Source organism: Hemiscyllium ocellatum, chromosome 28 (genome assembly GCF_020745735.1).
Source record: "Hemiscyllium ocellatum isolate sHemOce1 chromosome 28, sHemOce1.pat.X.cur, whole genome shotgun sequence".
NCBI lineage: Eukaryota > Metazoa > Chordata > Chondrichthyes > Orectolobiformes > Hemiscylliidae > Hemiscyllium > Hemiscyllium ocellatum.
The window spans coordinates 54,256,079-54,276,222 of NC_083428.1; the positions used below are offsets into that span (position 1 = coordinate 54,256,079).

Sequence of the window (20,144 nt, forward strand, 5' to 3'; positions counted from 1 at the left end):
AGGTTTATTTGAAATCATAAAGGGGAGGGATCCCCCTTCTTCAGGTGAACTATAAGGAAAATGGGGAAGGGAGCTAGGTCTGGGTTAGATGCTCTTCAGAGAGTCGACACCGGCTCGATTGACTGAAATGGTCTTTCTGCACTGTAGGATTCTATGAGTCGATCGGAATTGATAATGACGGTGTTTACTGGGGTGGAAAGCCATTAGAGAAGCATGATTGGGGTGTGCTGAGGATGAAACTTTATTCACTTGTTTTCTTGGAAAATTGAGAACAGTTATCCCTGAACCAAGGAAGACTTAATGGGGTTTATTCAGGTTATGAAATGTTGGGACAGAGCAAAGGGATGTAAAATTCCCTCTTTTAAATAAGTAAACATCGAGATGCCAGGCACTCAAGACCTTTGATAAAACCTTTGAAGGAGAAAGAAATGATGAGAACAGAATCGCTGTCACTCCGAGAATCTGGTTTTCAAAATATTTGGAAAGGCACTTTTGTTGACATGCAAGGAATAAATTTCACAAGGAGAGACACAGCGTGTGGGTAGGTAAAGGTGTAGGGATGGGGTGTAGTCGGTCGGAAGTTGCGGGGAAACAATGTCTAAGTAGTTGACTTTAAATGTAAAGAAATTCCTTTAATGTGTGCAGCTGAATAAGATTCGGTTCCAAAAGTCTGCATTTTGAAATATTTGGCATAATATTCCACCTAAAGCATTGTAAATGGAACTGAGTAGATTTTTATTTATTGTGAATGGAAGCTATTACATAATGAATAAGAAGTGACCAGTTGCTTGGAGATTGACTTCCTGCTTCATCACATGCGGTCAGGATGTGAGAACAAACACCATGATGTTTGATCCATGTAGTACTCTGTGAAATCTGCCAAAGCAACGAGCAACAAAACTGGTGGGTTTTCTTTTGCACTTTAACCCTCTGTTTTTCTCAGCAGTATTTTCCTTCAGCTGAAATAAAGTCAGAGCGAATTTGAAAACATTAATCGTTCCAATGAGATAAATCTAATTCACTTCCGATTATTACAATGAACATTGTGAGGTTGAAGCAAAATTAAAATAAAACGAAATAAACAGCGTTTTTTGCGATTTAATCCAATTCAGGTTCAGCCATATGAGAATGACCATTGAGCGTTAACATCGCCTTTATTTCACTCACCATGGCTGCTTCTTCACGGGACAGAGAAAGTGAGTGAAGAAATTATGAGTCAAATGTAGGTGTAAATATGACGGAAAATTCAGGTCCTGTTTCATTCTGACTCAGTTCTCACTCAGAATGTATCACTGACAGCCATTCATTCTGATGGCATGGCTATTTATTGGAATTTGCTGTTATTATAATTTTAGTGAAAGCAGAAACACAGTAGTGTGGATTCGATTCCACTCTGGAACTTTCTCATCCATGACTTTTACTGCATGTGACCTGATGGGGTCACATGTCACCCCATTACAAAATGTGCAGGGGAGACCCAGAGATTATGTTGGTGGGTTATTATACCGCTGTGCTCCATATTCACGGGTTCGAATCACACTCTGGATGCTAACTTTATGCACCGCTCGAGCAGTTTGTCTTTCCACCTCGCACTCTGGTGTACACTGGATCGAGAATCTTGTTCTTGCCCTTCACTGCACGTGAGATTCACAAATAATCGACAGTACATTAAAGTCGAAATGAAAAGTGGGAGCAGTCATTCCATTGAATTGTAGATGAAATTGGTGTAATGAGAAGGAATGCATTTTTCTTTCCAACCTACATTCCATCTTGTCTTCCGATGAATTTACATTGAAGGAAAGAGAAAAAAAAAACAAGAGATTGGGGTGACAAGTTTATCGAGTGGGATTGTTCATGAGTATTTTAACCTAACACTTCACACAAAGATCTGATCAGTATTTCAAACAGTCACTCGGAATTGGAACCGCAGAAAATTTCTCCAATGAAACAAACATTTCATTCTTTCACATATGTCTGCTGTGTGTGAATCATACAACGATCCACCATCCAGCGTGGTCACTGACTTGCCAACTGTATAAGATCTAGCAACTTCCTTCAGCAATCACAGCTTCTGTACACAGCAACCTGTGCTGTGCCCAGTGTCATTTGTTGCCCCCAGGTCACAGCACATTTCTTCTTCCTGAGTTTATGAACCCCCTTGTTCCTGTTCTGCCTGATCTGTTTATATAACCTTTACTGTCACGTCATCCCATCCCCTCACAATTCTGAACTTATGAATAAAATAAGGCGTTAGACCAAATGTTAAACCAAGTGGAAGTCCGCTATTCAGCCCAAGGAGTCTGCTCAACCATTCAACGAATTCATGGTTGATCTGATTTGGAGATGCTGATGTTGGACTGGGGTGTACAAAGTTAAAAATCACACAACACCAGGTTATAATCCAACAGGGTTAATTGGAAGCACACTAGCTTTCGAAGCGATGCTCCTTCATCACTTCCAATTAAACCTGTTGGACTATAACCTAGTTTTGTGTGATTTTTAACATAGTTGATCTGATAATCTTGAATTCCTTTCTGCTCATTTACCTCGACAAAGTTTCATTATCTTTCTGATTAACTATCTGGCACAGTTTGAAAATACCCAACCACACAGTCTCAACAACGATAACTGGAAAATGCCACAGATTCTTTGACCCCTGAGCAAATAAATTACTCCTCATTTCTGAATTAAATGGGCAATATCTAATTCTGAGATTATGTCCTCTGGTGCTCTCCTCAGAGCATAGGGCAAGCCACCTGCCCGTATCTACCCTGTCAAGATCCCACGAATATTGAAAGTTTATAATTGTTATAATGTGATTATAAAGTTCCCCTCCAACTCCTTTGTTTCAAGGCTAATAATCCCAACCTAACCAATCATTCCACAAAATTCTACTGTATACAGAGATAGCAACATGTTAGTCCATCTGTGCTGTCTCTTACAGCGTCCTTACATATTATTAAGACAGGCTGAGAAATTTCGGCAGGGAAACGGGTTGAAATTTTAGGCGCAGATGGGAATTGGAACTTGAAATCAGAAAGCGATTAGAATCGGATTGATCAACAGAAGGACCAAATACAGCGAAAATATCTGCCACGTGATAGAGAGTCGAGGAATAGGGAGAGAGAACAGTTAAATGCGTGGCCACAGGGATCGTGCAGGAGGGAGGGATTCCGATTTCTGGACCACTGGGGTTCTTTCTGGGGAAGGTGGGACCTCTATAAACAGGATGGTCTACACGTGAACCTGAGGGGCACCAGTATCCTTTGGTGGAGGTTTGCTAGTGCTCTTTGGGAGGGTTTAAACTAACTCTGCAGCGGGATGGGAACCTGGACTCTAGCTTTAGGGTACAGGACCTTGAGTGTAGGGAGGTTAGGAACATGGCATCGATCTCGAAGAAGGGTGGCTGTAAACAGGAAGGTGGCTTGAAGTGTGTATACTTCAGTGCCAGAAGAATAAGAAATAAGGTACGTGAACTTGTAGCGTGGGTTGGTACCTGGGACTTCGATGTTGTGGCCATTACAGATACGTGGGTAGAACAGGGACAGGAATGGCTGTTGCAGGTTCCAGGGTTTAAATGTTTTAGTAGGGTCAGAGATGGGGGTAAAAGAGGGGGAGGTGTGGCATTGCTTGCCAAGGAGAGTATTACAGCGGTGGAAAGGTCGATGGAGGAAGACTTGCCATCTGAGCTAGTTTGGGCTGAGGTTAGAAATAGGAAAGGTGAGGTCACCCTGTTAGGAGTTTTCTACAGGCCTCCTAATAGTCCGAGAGAAGTAGAGGAAAGTATTGCGAGAATGTTTCAGGAGAAGAGTGAAAGTAGCAGGGTGGTTGTTATGGGGGACTTTAACTTCGCAGATATTGACTGGGAAAGCTCTAGCTCGAGTTCGTTAGATGGGTCGGTGTTTGTCCAATGTGTGCAGGAGGGTTTCCTGACACAATATGTAGACAGGCCAACAAGAGGTGAGGCTGTACTGGATTTGGTTCTAGGTAATGAACCAGGCCAGGTGTTAGACTTGGATGTAGGTGAGCACTTCGGGGACAGTGACCACAACTCGGTGACTTTTACTCTAGTGATGGAGAGGGATAAGTGTGCAATGCAGGGCAAGAGTTATAGCTGGGGGCAGGGAAACTATGATGCGGTGAGACATGACTTAGGATGCGTGGATTGGAAAAATAGGCTTCAAGGGAAGAATATAAATGATATGAGGAGATTGTTCAAGGAACATATAATGGGTGTCCTTAATAAGTATGTACCAGTCAGGCAGGGATTAAAGGGTCTTGTGAGGGAGCCGTGGTTTATTAAGGATATTTGGAATCCATTGTGAAAGGGAAGAGGGCGGCCTATGTAAAGATGAGGCGTGAAAGTTCAGTTGGGGCGATTGAGAGTTATAAGGTAGCCAGGAAGGATCTAAAGAGAGAGCTGAGAGCAGCGAGAAGGGGACATGAAAAGTCCTCAGTTGGTAGGATTAGGGAAAACCCAAAGGCTTTCTATAGGTATGTCCGGAATAAAAGGATGACTAGGGTAGTTATCGGTCCAGTCAAGGATAGTAGTCGGAAGTTGTGCGTGGTGGCGGTGGAGATTGGAGAGACACTAAATCAATACTTTTCATCAGTATTCACTCAGGAACAGGACACTGTTGCTGATGTGAATATTGAGTCACAAGTGATTAGAATGGATGGCCTTGAGGTATGTAGGGAAGAGGTCTGGGGAATACTGGAAAGGATGAAAATAGATAAATCCCCTGGGCCTGATGGCATTTATCCGAGGATACTCTGGGAAGCTAGGGAGGAGATAGCGGAGCCATTGGCCTTGATTTTTATGTCGTCGTTGTCTACGGGAATAGTGCCAGAAGACTGGAGGAAAGCGAATGTGGTCCCCTTGGGTGTAGGGATAGCCCTAGCAACTATAGGTCAGTGAGTCTCACTTCTGTTGTGTGCAACGTCTAAGAGAGAATTGTAAGGGATAGGATTTCTTAACATCTGGATAGGAATAATGTGATCAAGAATAGGCAGCATGGTTTTGTGAAGAGCAGGTCGTGCCTCACAAACCTTTTTGAGTTCTTTGAGAAGGTGACCAAGGAAGTGGACGAAGGTAAAGCAGTAGATGTGGTGTATATGGATTTTAGCAAGGCGTTCGATAAGTTGCCCCATGGCAGGCTAACGCAAAAACTACGGAGGTATGGCATTGAGAGTGCATTAGAGGTTTGGATTAGGAATTGGCTGGCTGGAAGGAGACAGAGGGTAGTAGTTGATGGTATAGGTTCATCTTGGAGTGCAGTTACTAGCGGTGTTCCACAAGGATCTGTTTTGGGACCATTGCTGTTTGTCATTTTTATAAATGACCTAGAGGAGGGGCTTGAAGACTGGGTGAGCAAGTTTGCGGATGACACGAAAGTCGGTGGAGTTGTGGACGGCGAAGAAGGATGTGGCAGGTTCCAGCTGGATGTAGATATGTTGCAGAGCTGGGCAGAAAGGTAGCAAATGGAGTTCAATGCAGCTAAGTCTGAAGTCATTCACTTTGGTAGGAGTAACAAGAAGATGGATTACTGGGCTAATGGTAGGCTATTTGGTTATGTGGATAAGCAGAGGGATCTTGGTGTCCATGTACACAGATCTCTGAAAGTTGCCACCGAGGTAAATAGTGCTGTGAAGAAGGCATATGGTGTACTGGGCTTTATTGGTAGGGAATTGAGTTCCGGAGTCCTGAGGTCATGTTGCAGTTGTATAAGACACTGGTGCGGTTTCATCTGGAGTATTGTGTGCAGTTTTGGTCGCCATACTATAGGAAGGATGTGGCGACATTGGAACGAGTGCAGAGGAGGTTTACCAGGATGTTGCCTAGCATGGTAGGAAGATCATATGAGGAAAGGCTGAGGCACTTGGGGCTGTTCTCATTGGAGAAAAGAAGGTATAGGGGAGATTTGATAGAGGTGTACAAGATGATTAGGGGTTTAGGTAGGGATGACAGCGAGAACCTTTTTCTGCTATTGGAGTCAGCTGTTACTAGGTGACACAGCTTTAAATTAAGGGGTGGTTAGTATAGGACAGATGTTAGGGGTAGATTCTTTACTCAGCGGGTTGTGAGTTCATGGAATGCCCTGCCAGTAGCAGTGGTGGACTCTCCCTCTTTATGGTCATTTAAGCGGGCATTGGATAAGCATATGGAGATTATTGGTCGAGTGTGTGTTAGGTAGGCTTCGGTCGGCGCAACGTCGAGGGCTGAAGGGCCTGTACCTGACTACCCATATAAAGAAGTTGACGGCAAAAACATGTCGGTCGGTCGACTTTGTTTGATTATTAACTCAACTCTCTTCTCCGTGAAGCCTACATCGTCCGCAATGCATAAATTAGATGTTTAACAAAACTCTCTCCATTTGCCTAGGTGGGTGCAGCTTCAATGCCACTGAAGGAACTGGGTACCCTCCACGACAATGCAGTCACTTTACTGTATATTGTTCAACACCTGAATATTAATACCCTTAACTGGTAAGGCACAATTGCAGCAGAGTGCACCACATAGAAGATTCACTGGAATAAGACATCCAGGCTTTGTTGACAAAACCTTAAAACTCAAAAACTGAACCGACTATAAGGACAAGGTTGAAGATGCACTGAAACTTCAGCATTTGCTAATTACCCTCCAAGGCACATACCAGCATGATTTGGAGAGGAATCAGTGGTAAATTCATTGAGCGGTGAAGTAGATTGATGGGCAAAGATTTCTACTTCAGCCCTCTATCTTTCATCATCCAATTTTTGAAAATGTAGATTATTACATGGACCAGAGTTGTGCTCCTTTCTGCTGATCAACTCCACCGCCGCAGCATTGTTAAAATGTTGCATCGATCCCTGCCGCATTGATGTTCAAAACGAAAATAAAATTGGTTATCTTCCAGGGGAATTAACAGTGGTGTGGGAACGTGCCGATTATTGCAAAGTGTCTTTGCTGTCATGATGGTGTTCGCCTCCCGCGCAGAAAATCGCAAACAGCTCTACTGTTGCTTTACGTTCCAGGCAAGTTGAATTTTTCCTGGAATCGAATGGAGACTGTTACATAGAACATAGAACATAGAAAGATACAGCGCAGTACAGGCCCTTCGGCCCTCGATGTTGCCGACCGAATCCTACCTAACCTACACTAGACCAATAACTTCCAAATGCCTATCCAATGCCCGCTTAAATGACCATAAAGAAGGAGAGTTTACCACCGCTACTGGCAGGGCATTCCATGAACTCACAACCCGCTGTGTAAAGAATCTACCCCTAACATCTGTCCTATACCTACCACCCCTTAATTTAAAGCTGTGTCCCCTAGTAACACCTGACTCCATTAGCGGTAAAATGTTCTCAGTGTCGACCCTATCTAAACCCCTAATCATCTTATACACCTCTATCAAATCTCCCCTAAACCTTCACTTCTCCAATGAGAAAAGCCCCAAGTGCCTCAGCCTTTCCTCATAAGATTTTCCTACCATTCCAGGCAACATCCTGGTAAACCTCCTCTGCACTCGTTCCAATTCCTCCACATCCTTCCTATAGTATGGCGACCAAAACTGCACACAATACTCCAGATGAGGCCGCACCAGAGTCTTATACAGTTGCAACATGACCTCAGGACTCCGGAACTCAATTCCTCTACCAATAAAGCCCAGTACACCATATGCCTTCCTCACAGCACTATTTACCTGGGTGGCAACTTTCAGAGATCTGTGTACATGGACACCAAGATCCCTCTGCTCATCCACACTACCAAGTAGCCTACCATTAGCCCAGTAATCCATCTTCTTGTTACTCCTACCAAAGTGAATGACTTCACACTTAGCTACATTGAATTCCATTTGCCACATTTCTGCCCAGCTCTGCAACTTATCTATATCCCGCTGTAACCTACCACTTCCTTCCTCACTATCCACAACTCCACCGACTTTTGTGTCATCCGCAAACTTGCTTACCCAGCTTTCAAGCCCTTCCTCTAGATCATTTATAAAGATAACAAAAATCAATGGTCCCAAAACAGATCCTTGTGGTACACCGCTAGTAACTGCACTCCAAGATGAACATAGTCCATCAACTACTACCCTCTGTCTCCTTCCAGCCAGCCAATTCCTAATCCAAATCTCTAATGTATCCTCAATGCCATACCTCCGTAGTTTTAGCATTAGCCTACCATGGGGAACCTTATCGAACGCCTTACTAAAATCCATATACACAACATCTACTGCTTTACCATCGTCCACTTCCTTAGTCACCTTCTCAAAGAACTCAATAAGGTTTGTGAGGCACGACCTGCCCTTCACAAAACCAAGCTGGCTATCCTTGATCACGTTATTCCTATCCAGATGTTCATAAATCTTATCCTTACCATTCTCTCTAAGACTTTGCCCACCACTGAAGTCAGACTCACTGGCCTATAGTTACTAGGGCTATCCCTACTCCCTTTCTTGAACAAGGGGACCACATTCGCTATCCTCCAGTCCTCTGGTACTATTCCCGTTGACAATGAAGACATAAAAATCCAGGCCAATGGCTCTGCTATCTCCTCCCTAGCTTCCCAAAGGATCCTAGGGTAAATGCCATCAGGCCCAGGAGACTTATCTATTTTCATCCTCTCCAATATTCCCAGAACCTCTTCCCTGCATATTTCCAGGCCATCCATTCTAATCATTTGTGACTCCATATTCACATCAGCAACAGTGTCCTGTTCCTGAGTGAATACTGATGAAAAGTATTGATTTAGTGTCTCTCCAATCTCCTCCGCCTCCACACACAACTTCCCACTACTATCCTTGACTGGACCGATACCTACCCTAGTCATCCTTTTATTCCTGACATACCTATAGAAAGCCTTTGGGTTTTCCCTAATCCTACCACCTAAAGACTTTTCATGTCCCCTTCTCGCTTCTCTTAGCTCTCTCTTTCGATCCTTCCTGGCTACCTTATAACACTCTATCGCCCCAACTGAACCTTCACGCCTCATCTTTACATATGCCACCTTCTTCCCTTTCACAAGGGATTCCAATTCCTTACTAAACCACGGCTGCCTCACAAGGCCCTTTACACCATGACTGACTGGTACATACTTATCGAGGACACGTAGTAGCTGCTCCTTGAACAATCCCCACATCTCATTAGTGTTCTTCTCTTGAAGCCTGTTTTTCCAATCCACACATCCTAAGTCATGCCTCACTGCATCATAATTTCTCTGGCCCCAGCTATAACTGTTGCCCTGCGGCGCACACTTATCCCTCTCCATCACTAAAGTAAAAGTCACCGAGTTGTGGTCACTGTCCCCGAAGTGCTCACCTACTTCCAAGTCTAACACCTGGCCTGGTTCATTACCTAGAACCAAATCCAGTATAGCTTCACCTCTTGTTGGCCTGTCTACATATTGTGTCAGGAAACCCTCCTGCACACATTGGACAAACACCGACCAATCTAATGAACTCGAGCTATAGCTCTCCCAGTCAATATCTGCGAAGTTAAAGTCCCCCATAACAACCACCCTGCTACCTTCACTCTTTTCCTGAATCATCCTCGCAATATTATCCTCTACTTCTCTAGGACTATTAGGAGGCCTGTAGAAAACACCTAACAGGGTGACCTCACCTTTCCTATTTCTAACCTCAGCCCAAACTACCTCAGATGGCAATTCCTCTTCCATCGTCCATTCCACTGCTGTAATACTATCTTTGACAAGTAATGCCACAACTCCCCCTGTTATTTCATCGCTGTTGTGAAACAAAGACCTGTGGTGAGTCGATTCATCGTTATTTGGCTTTCTGGCCAATGGGATAATCTTTCCAATGAATATGTTATTGAATTTCTCCCATTTCCTTCATTTCCATACTGGAGACATCGGAAGGGAAAGGTCATCTCATCGAGACTGTGATTGGTGAAATTCACTTTTTTATAGCCCATACTTAATATATTCTTTCTTTCTCTCTTTACAGCATTGTCTGGGAAGTGGTGGTGCACTAAGGCTGCAGTATGTTTGAAAGAGTAGTTTGGAATTGCCCTGTTGTTAGTTGTGAGATTACTTTATGCCTCATGCCCTCGGACTCTCTCACATTTAGCATTCATGTTTTGCTGTGTCTGAACATGCATTAGGTATGCAAGTTTTGATTGTGTTCCGTGTTAAATGCTTTCTGTTTGCGATTCACTCAATACATTACGAGTTAACAGGGTTTCTGAGGTACCTTGCAGCAGCAAAAATCCTCAGCTGAGGATCTGGGAAAATTTCACGAATTCTGGTCAGTCGGAGCAAAAGTAAGGAAGTCGTTCGTTTCTGCAGTGTTTCACAATCCTACCTTTCCCGCGAGCAGTCGAACAGACTAATTGATTGTGCTACAGACTGCGACGGCAAGCTCCGCTAAAAAGTAATCCTTTAAAACCGGTGGAGGCAACACAAGGTTATTGGGGTACACCGCGTGGAAACAGATACTTCAGTGTTTCTCATCCATGCTCACCGCACAGCCAAAATTAAACAAGTCCCCTTCCACAGCATTTGGCTTCAATCCCTCTAAACTCATCCTATCCAGAAACTCATCCGATTACCATTGCAATTTTCTGAGTGCAATAGCCTCCTCTACTCCCTCTGGTCGTTCATTCCATACACCCATAACCTTGTGAGTGGGAAATGTGCCTCGGGGTCCTTTGTCAATTTCAGACCACTCACCTTAAACCTATGCTCTCGAGTTTCCAACTCACCCCAGCTTGGGTAAAACACGTAAATACTCAGTTTACAACCCTTCCATAAAATCATATCGCAGCCGTTATGCTGCCGGGAAAGTTGTCCCAGCCTATTCCACTTCACTCTACAGTCCAAACATTGATGACATCCTTATCTATATTTTGTCACTAATTTCACGTCTTTTTTTTTAAACTTTTTCAAGATGTCAATTACCCTGGATAACAACGAGCTATTGGAATAAGAAAGGTGAAACGGAGAATGGCTTCAACTTTCAGTGCTGGGTGCCACAGAGCCGCAGCTCGCCCGGTTGAGGCCAGTTTCTGTAGTGTCGTGGTCATCACGTTCGCCTCACACGCGAAAGGTCCCCAGTTTGAAACTGGGCAGAAACTGCTTTGTTCTTCATTTGTAGCCTTTCACACGGACAAGAACGGAGCTTTCTTGCTTGGTCTCCTATCTGCAAACCTGCCTTCGAAAATGCAAGAAAAATCTGATCTCTTTGTGAAATGTGATGCAATTCCATTAAATTCGTTTGCAAAGCATTTTAAAGGTTTTCTCCAACCTGGGTCTGATCCTATGACATTCTGCTTCAGAGTGTAGTTACCACGTTCTGAATCTTACAGCAAAAGCAGTACCGCGTTTGCATTCCTTGTTAAGGCGGGCCGGTTCAAAGACAGGGAAGAAGCTGACGCGCTGGTGTCACAGTACACCACGGATTCCTGAACTAGTATGGCTGTCAAATGTTGCTCAATGTCGTATCTGAAAGACCTCATTTGGAAGCTGTCTGTCGTTATTCAAAGTGCGAGAATTGGCAGCAGAGGTGCTGAATCATGGTTTGGATCAGTTCGCACGTTAGTGACTCATTCAATCAGCAACAGCAATGAAAGAAATTACACTCTCAGAGGAACATTTGGACTTGTGCTTTCATAACGTCGCTAGTATTAAGGTGCGTCCCGAGATCTAAGCCGTGTTGGAACTGAAACGGAGGAATTGACAGAGAGGCTACAGAATGACATCGCATCCTTTTGGTTTTCTTTAAATCACTGACGAGCAGGAAAATGTAAACGGGGAGAGCGGGTGGGAAAGTGAGGCAGTTGCAGCTCTGGTGAAATTCCTTCTTTGTGAGTCACTCAGCAACAAGAGACGTGAAGGTGACTCATGCGTGAGAGCTCTTCACAACGAGAACAAAAAACACTCAAGGACAGTTAGCACCTCTCCCGGAGTGGGGGTGGGGTGAGCAGAAACTTCTGTTACTATGTTCAGAAACTGCCTTTTCGATTGACTTGGACAGAAACTGCATTTCTAATAAGCACCATGGAGTTTAGGAAAATTTATTGAGTCGCTCCTTGTCGATTCCCACACAGGTTTCCAACTCAGTTGATATCCATGTGGCTCATGTCCAGGTGTGGACATCTCTGCAGTAAATTGCACGGTTAAGGTAAAAGGCAAGTAAAGTAGCATCTCGAAAAGACACTGTTACTGAAACTATGCTGCACGGTATGATGTGGAACACGGCCTGCTCAGCTTTGTGCATTTTCCCTGTAGTCCGGTGTGTTTCGTGTTCCGTGTAAACGTGAAAGTTGTCCTGTTTCGTGCAATGGGTGAAATCATTCAGCAAAACAAGAATCGAAATTGAAGTAATGTCAAGCAGCTCATGGTGATTTGACCAAATCATAACCGAACATATATTCTCATGCAGTCACAGATACATTTGTCGCTAAAAAGAGTCTGGGAAGATAGACTCAGCTTACTGTTGATTTTTGTCCGGATTGATGGGCTTTCATTATCTGCTGCGAAATTGACATTGTAGCCGGGCACATCCCAGCAGCTGTGCGAGTCGGAGAGGGACCATGCAGGATCCTCAACTGAGGATCTGGGAAAATTTCATGACGAATGGTCAGTCGGAGCAAAAGTAAGGAAGTCGTTCGTTTCTGCAGTGTTCTCAAGATGTCAATTACCCTGGATAACAACGAGCTGTTGGAAAAAGAAAGGTGAAACGGAGAATGTATTCACCTTTCAGTGCCGGGTGCCACAAAACCACAGCGTGGCTCGCTGCGGCTTGTTTCTGTAGTGTAGTGGTTATCACGTTCGCCTTACATGCGAAAGGTCCCCAGTTCGAAACTAGGCAGAAACTGCTTTGTTGTTCAATTGCAGCTTTTTACAAGCCGAGCTGTCTAAGGTGCTGGATCCAGGTTCCAGTCCTGAAAGGGGCGTGGGTTCGAATCCCACCACTGCTATTTCAGCTGATCAACTCCATCGCCGCAGCACTGTTAAAATGCTGCTTCGATCCCCGCGGCATGGATGCCCCCGGGGATTTAACTGTGGTATGGAAACGTGCTGACTATTGCAACGTTTCTCTGCTGTCGTGATGGTAATCGTTTCGACTCTCGCTTTACATTGCAGGCAAGTTTACTTTTTACTGGAACCGAATGGAGACTGTTATTTCATCGCTGTTGTGAAACCGAGTCCTGCGGTGAGTCGATTCATCGTTATTTGGCTTTCTGGCGAATGGGAAAATCGTCCAATGAATATGTTATTGAATTTCTTCCATTTCCATCGTTTCCGTCCTGGACACATCAGAAGGGAAAGGTAATCTCATCGAGACGGGTTGTTGAAATTCACTTTTTTATGGCCCATACTTATGATATTCGTTCTTTCTCTCTTTTCAGCATTGTATGGGAAGTGGTGGTGCAGTAAGGATGCAGTATGTTTGAAAGAGTAGTTTGGAATTGCCCTGTTGTTAGTTGTGAGATTACTTTATGCCTCTTGACCTCGGACTCTCTCACATTTAGCATTCATGCTTCGCTGTGTCTGAATATGCATTAGGTATGCCAGCTATGATTGTGTTCCGTTTTAAATGCTTTCTGTTTGCAATTCGCTCAATACGTTACGAGTTAAGACGGGTTCTGAGGTAACTTCCAGCTGCAAAAATCCTCAACTGAGGATCTGGGAAAATTTCACAAAGTATGGTCAGTCGAAGCAAAAGTAAGGAAGTCGTTCGTTTCTGCAGTGTTTCACAATACTACCTTTCCCGCGAGCAGTCGAACAGACTAAATGATTGGGCCACAGACTGCGACGGCAAGCTCCGCTAAAAAGTAATCCTTTAAAACCGGTGTAAGCAACACAACGTTATTGGGGTACACCGCGTGGAAACAGATACTTCGGTGTATCTCATCCATGCTCAACACATAACCAAAATTAAACAAGTCCCGTTCCACAGCATTTGGCCTCAATCCCTCTGAACCCATCCTATCCAGAAACTCATCCGATTACCATTGCAATTTTCTGAGTGCAATAGCCTCCTCCACTTCCTCTGGTAGCTCATTCCATACACCCATAACCTTGTGTGTATGAAATGTGCCTCGGGGTCCTTTGTCAATTTCAGACCACTCACCTTAAACCTATGCTCTCGAGTTTCCAACTCACCCCAGCTTGGGTAAAACACGTAAATACTCAGTTTACAACCCTTCCATAAAATCATGTCGCAGCCGTTATGCTGCCGGGAAAGTTGTCCCAGCCTATTCCACTTCACTCTACAGTTCAAACATTGACGACATCCTTGTCTATATATTGTCACTAATTTCACGTCTATGTTTTTTTAATTTTTCAAGATGTCAATTACCCTGGATAACAACGAGCTATTGAAAAAAGAAAGGTGAAACGTAGAATGGCTTCAACTTTCAGTGCTGCATGCCACAGAGCCGCAGCGAGCCTGGCTGAGGCACGTTTCTGTAGTGTAGTGGTCATTATGTTCGCCTAACACGGGAAATGTCCCCAGTTCAAAACTGGGCAAAAGCTGCTTTGTTCTTCATTTGTCGCCTTTTACACGGACAAGAACGGAGCTTTCTTGCTTGCTCTCCCATCTGCAAATCTGCCTTCGAAAATGCTCGAACAAATCTGCTCTCTTTGTGAAATGTGATGCAATTCCATTTAATTAGTGAGCAAAGCATTGTAAAGGTTTGCTCCAACCTGGTTCTGATCATAAGTCATTCTGTTTGAGAGTGTAGTTTCTGCGTTCTGATCCCTTCCACCAAAAGCAGTACCGCGTTTGCATTCCTTGCGCAGGCGGGCCGGTTCAAAGACAGGGAAGAAGCTGATGCGTTCGTGTCACAGCGCACCACTGATTCCTGAACTAGTATGGCTGTCAAATGTACCCCTTTCGTCTCTGAAAGGCCTCATTTGGAAGCTCCCTGTCGTTATTCAACGTGCGAGAATTGGCAGCAGAGGTGCTGAATCATGGTTTGGATCAGTTCGCACGTTAATGACTCATTCAATCAGCAACAGCAATGAAAGAAATTACACTCTCAGAGGAACATTTGGACTTGTGCTTTCATAACGTCGCTAGTATTAAGGTGAGCCCCGAGATCTAAGCCATGTTGGAACTGAAACGGAGGAATTGACAGAGAGGCTGCAGAATAACATCGCATCCTTTTGGTTTTCTTTAAATCACTGACGAGCAGGAAAATGTAAACGGGGAGAGCGAGTGGGAAAGTGAGGCAGTTGCAGCTCTGGTGAAATTCCTTCTTTGTGAGTCACTCAGCAACAAGAGACGTGAAGGTGACTCAGGTGTGAGAGCTCTTCACATCGAGAACAAAAAGCAATCAAGTGCAGTTAGCACCTCTCCAGGAGTGGGGGTGGGGTGAGTAGCAACCCCACTAACAGTTACTATGTTCAGAAACTGCCTTTTAAATTGACGTGAACAGAAACTGCATTTCTAATAAGAACCATGGAATTTAGCAAAATTTTTTGAGTCGCTTCTCGTCGATTCTCACACAGGTTTCCAACTCAGTTGGTATCCGTGTGGCTCATGTCGAGGTGTGAACATCTCTGCAGCAAATTTCACGGTTAAGTTAAAAGGCAAGTAAAGTGGCATCTTGAACTGACCCCGAGGTCAGAGCATCCTCACAATGTGATCTGTCGTTCTCGGATTGTAATGCTACCTCCGCTTTTAGGGTGGAGAACATTCTTTGGGACTCTTATTCTGCAAAACAGACACAGTGACTGAAACTATGCTGCACGGTATGATGTGGAACATGGCCTGCTCAGCTTTGTGCATTTTCCCTGAAGTCTGGTGTGTTTCGTGTCCGTGTAAGCGTGAAAGTTGTCCTGTTTCGAGCAATGGGTGAAATCATTTAGCAAAGCAAGAATCGAAATTGAAGTAATGTTAAGCAGCTCATGGTTATTTGACCAAATCATAACTGAACATATATTCTCACGTAGTCACAGATACATTTGTAGCTGAAAAGAGTCTGAGAAGTTAGACTCAGCTTACCATTGATTTTTATCCGGATTGATGGGCTACCATTATCTGCTGCGAAATTGATATTGTAGCCGTGCACATCCCAGCAGCTGTGCGAGTCGAAGAGGGACCATGGAACCCTTTCATGTGACTTTCCATCTGTTGTTATGCAGGAGCTCAATTGGAAATGCAAGCAAATTGGTAGCTGCGCATTGTGGCCGAGAACTCTAAGGCGGTAGAACCAGTTTCCAGCCTCGGGATGTGGATTCGAATCCCACCACTGCTATTGCTGCAGTCAAATTGGTTAGCTTCTAGGGCAATTGACTGTGGTGTGAGAACGTGCTGGTTGTTGCCAAGTTTCTCTGCTGCCGTCAGGGTGTTCATCTCCTGCCTGGAAAATTGCAAGCAACTCAACTGTTGCTTTACGTTCCAGGCAAGTTGACATTTTACTGGATCCGAATGGAGACTGTTATTTCATCGCTGTTGTGAAAGAAAGTCCTATGGTGATTCTATTCGTCGTTATTTGGTTTTCTGGCCAACATGACAAACCAATGAAGTAGGGACTGCATAGATAGACTGCTCCATGTTGTTCCTCCTGGCTCCATTGCTGATGGCACACAATTGATACATCAACGTGGTTTGCTGATGCTGAGGAGAGAAGACAAATGTTTCATGTGAAGTCTCAAGGAAGCATCTTTCATCTCTGAGAAGGTAGACTCGTGTTCCCTATGGAGGACAGAAGCTATTGGGAATGGCTAACTCTTTCAGAAGTAGGACATTGTTCACAAACCTGTCAGCAGAGACAATATGACGCACAGTGCAGGATCACACGCCAATTGCACATTGAGTTGGTAAGCGTTCAGTCAGAGCCTGCAGCAGTGTCTCAACCAACATGGGAGCTCCACAGAGCTACAAAAACACCCAATAGGCACGTATCATGGTGAAAATGCAATTTCTCATGTCAACAATGTCTTTCAATGGAAATAATGTGTGTTCGTCCATGATCTTCAAGTTTCAATGTAGTCAACTCATATTCTCTCACCGTGCTACAAATTAAACATCATTTCCTTCACGCTCTCTTCACGCTCCCATCATCCCAGAGATTATTCTGATAAAATAGCTTTGCACTGCCTCTGTGACAAGGAGATCATTGATTTATTAAGGAGAAAAAGTCTGTGCACAATAGTCCAAATACAGCCTCAACAACATTCCACAACTCCTACACATGATTCATTTTGTAATGAAGGCTGCTATTTCATTTTTTGTCTTGATTAATGAATGCCCTGCATGAATTCTGTTCATGACTGATGACCAAGGACATCTAGATCCTTCATTGCCAAAAGCACTTCCCAACCTCTCACCTTCTAATAATTACATGAAAAGGACTGCATGTGTTGTTCACATTCAAATCACTTCTTTGTGTTACAAATGACGGTGTTCCAAGCACTGATGCATGTGATCCCCAATCAGTCGTGACCTTCTGTCCAAAGGAGGACCCAAGTCTCTGTGTCCTCTCCATCATCCAATTCGCAATCCATGTCGGATATCCCTCCTTACCCAAGGGCTGTAACCTTTTTCACTCACCTGTGTGCAAACGTGTCAACCTTCTTCTGAAAATTTAAATACACAGTTCCCAATAGTTCTCACTCGTCGATGTCACAACCAATATCCTCCATAAACTCCAGTACATTTTTCTAAGATATCTTTCCTGTCCTGATTCTAGGTTGATGCTGCTCAACCATATCATTGTTGTCCAATGATCTATTTATGATTAATTACAAAAAATGCTTATAGTTTCCTCACTCGTGACATAAAACCTGTCCGCAAGTTGGTTTTCTGTTTTCACCCTACATCCTGTTGTAAATATTTGTGGTCGTAATAGCTGCTTTCTAGTATGCAGGATCCTTTACAGAATCTATAAAGCTTCGACCTTTCTCATATAACTAAGGAAAAGGCAGGAAAGAAGAAAGCCATTGCTCCATTGTGTCTGCCCCAGCTCCGAAAAAAGCTATCCAGCAAGCTCAATTCTCTAACCCTATATTTGTAGCCCTCTAATCACATCACTCATCTGGTCCAGCAGCTTACCAACCTTCAACTCAATAAGTTTTTTCGAGCACTTAAACTTTACTAATTCTAAATTTCCTGAAGTTCCTCGCATTCGCAGTCACCCTGTCCTCTAATACTTCCAAAAAGATTTTCTGTTGCAAATTTTTTTTGGACACAACCAATACGTTCACCTGACTGGACAGAGATGGCCTCTGTCACCTTGTGAATACGCGAAACTCTGGCATAATGCATATGTCCCCCATTCCTATCTGCCAAGTTCCAGAATTAAAATGGTTGATGGACATTTTGAGTACAGTCCTCCCCCGAGGGTGAGACTGTGATCTCCTCATTGATGAAATAAACTGGCTTCACTCTTTGCATCTGGGATAGGTATACCATTGGGAAATATTCGTAGAAATCCCATAAATGACAGTGCAGGGCCCTGCTCCTCCCTATGCAGTCTCTGCAGACCCAGAAACACAGTAAGATCTATCCCCACACCTTGCACACAGTAGGAACACCAGGCCCTCTAATCTCACAAAGTGCAGCAGCTGACAACACAAATCCAAGAAAACCATCCAGAGAACCCACACTGACTTTCTAATGTCAGGAGCAAGTCAGTACTTACATATATAGAACACCCACTCAATGTATAAAATGACTACCTCTCCTCTGTTTCTATTCCTGGCTGATAAACTGTTACATTTCTGTGCCATCCCTGAAATATGAATACTTCTGCTCTCCATGGAAATAGTTAACAATGTAATTGCACAATTTTCTGTACCTCAGTCATGATAACAGCAACACCGCTATTGATGGTGGAGATGCTGGGGAAGTGATGGTCTCGCGGTATTTTCTCTAGACTATAAATTCTGAGATTTCTACAAATATTTCCCAATGGTATACATTTCCCAGTTAATGACCCAAACCCGGACAACAATCCCGCCACATCAGATGCTGGAATTTGAATTCAATAAAGGATTTGGAATTAGCAATTTAATGAAATATTGATGGTTTTAAAAATTGAGAACATCTGGCTCACTAGTGTCCTTCAGGGAAATAAATTTGCTATCTTCACTGGTCTGGCCTACATGTGATTCCAGACCGTCAGAAGTGGTAGACTCTCAAATGCTCTTTGCAATGCCACATCTGATATTCAGTTACACTCTACAAGGTCTCAAAGAAGTGAAACCAGTCAGACCTGAGCATGGCCAGTCTACAGCACGTCAAAGTGCAATGGTTCAGAGATGCAGTTCCCAGTACGTTCTGAAATGAACTCGGAAAGTGAAATAAATGCTAGCCCAGCCGACAACACCCATGTCCCATTAATAAAGACAAGAAGATGACCACACCCAGTATGGAGAAATAGAGGGGACAGAACTCACTTGAAACAGGGACTTGGCTATATATCTACATGGGCATGATACTCAGGAATTTGGGAAAAGGTGAAAAATATATTAAAATGATCACCCAATTTATTTCCATATCAGCCGATTATCCACAGCCCCTTTGTTTATATTTTTCTATGTCTCTGTTTCGCCATATAGTCAACACAATCTATCAACACATATTACACTATTTCCCAGCTGCTTTCATGTCTGATGCATAGTGAGTGGACTCAAAATGCTAACTCTGTTTTTCTCTCGACAGAGGCTGCCAAACCTGCTCCGTTTCTCCAGCAAGCTGTTCCCTTTTGGTGCAGAACCTCAGTATCTTTCTTTGTTTGATTTAACCTTTATTTTTGTTATTGTTTGGGAATTTGGCCCATTGAGTCCACACTGACCCTCTACAGAGCATTGCACGCAGATCCACCTCATACCCCATTCCTGCATTTCCCATGGCTAACCCGCCCCCGACCCTGTCCCTGCATCTCCCATAGATAACACACCTAGCTGCACAGATGGGTAATTTAGCATGGTCAATCTACTGAACCTGTGTACACTGTGGGAGGAAAGTGAACCTGACAGAGGTGTATAAGAGCATGAGAGGGATGAACAGAGTGAACAGATAGCAGTGGGTCCCCTGATTCAAAGGATCAAAAATAAGAGGGAGCTTGTTTACAATGAAAGACAAGACATAAAGAGAGGATTTGTGGAATCTGTTTTGAACCCAGACGATGGTTTGTGTCTAGAATGCATTGCCTGAGAGGGTGGATAAGGAAGGAAACCTCAC

General features: G+C 43.8%; 2 non-coding genes across 2 annotated transcripts; both read left to right on the forward strand.

Annotated features, from left to right (window-relative positions):
* The first annotated feature begins 11,006 nt into the window (after nucleotides 1–11,006).
* On the forward strand, nucleotides 11,007–11,079 carry trnav-cac (transfer RNA valine (anticodon CAC)). The gene has a single exon. It is a non-coding gene; the product is annotated as a tRNA-Val (tRNA).
* A 1,669-nt stretch (nucleotides 11,080–12,748) lies between these two features.
* trnav-uac (transfer RNA valine (anticodon UAC)) lies at nucleotides 12,749–12,821 on the forward strand. The gene has a single exon. It is a non-coding gene; the product is annotated as a tRNA-Val (tRNA).
* The last annotated feature ends 7,323 nt before the right edge of the window (nucleotides 12,822–20,144 follow it).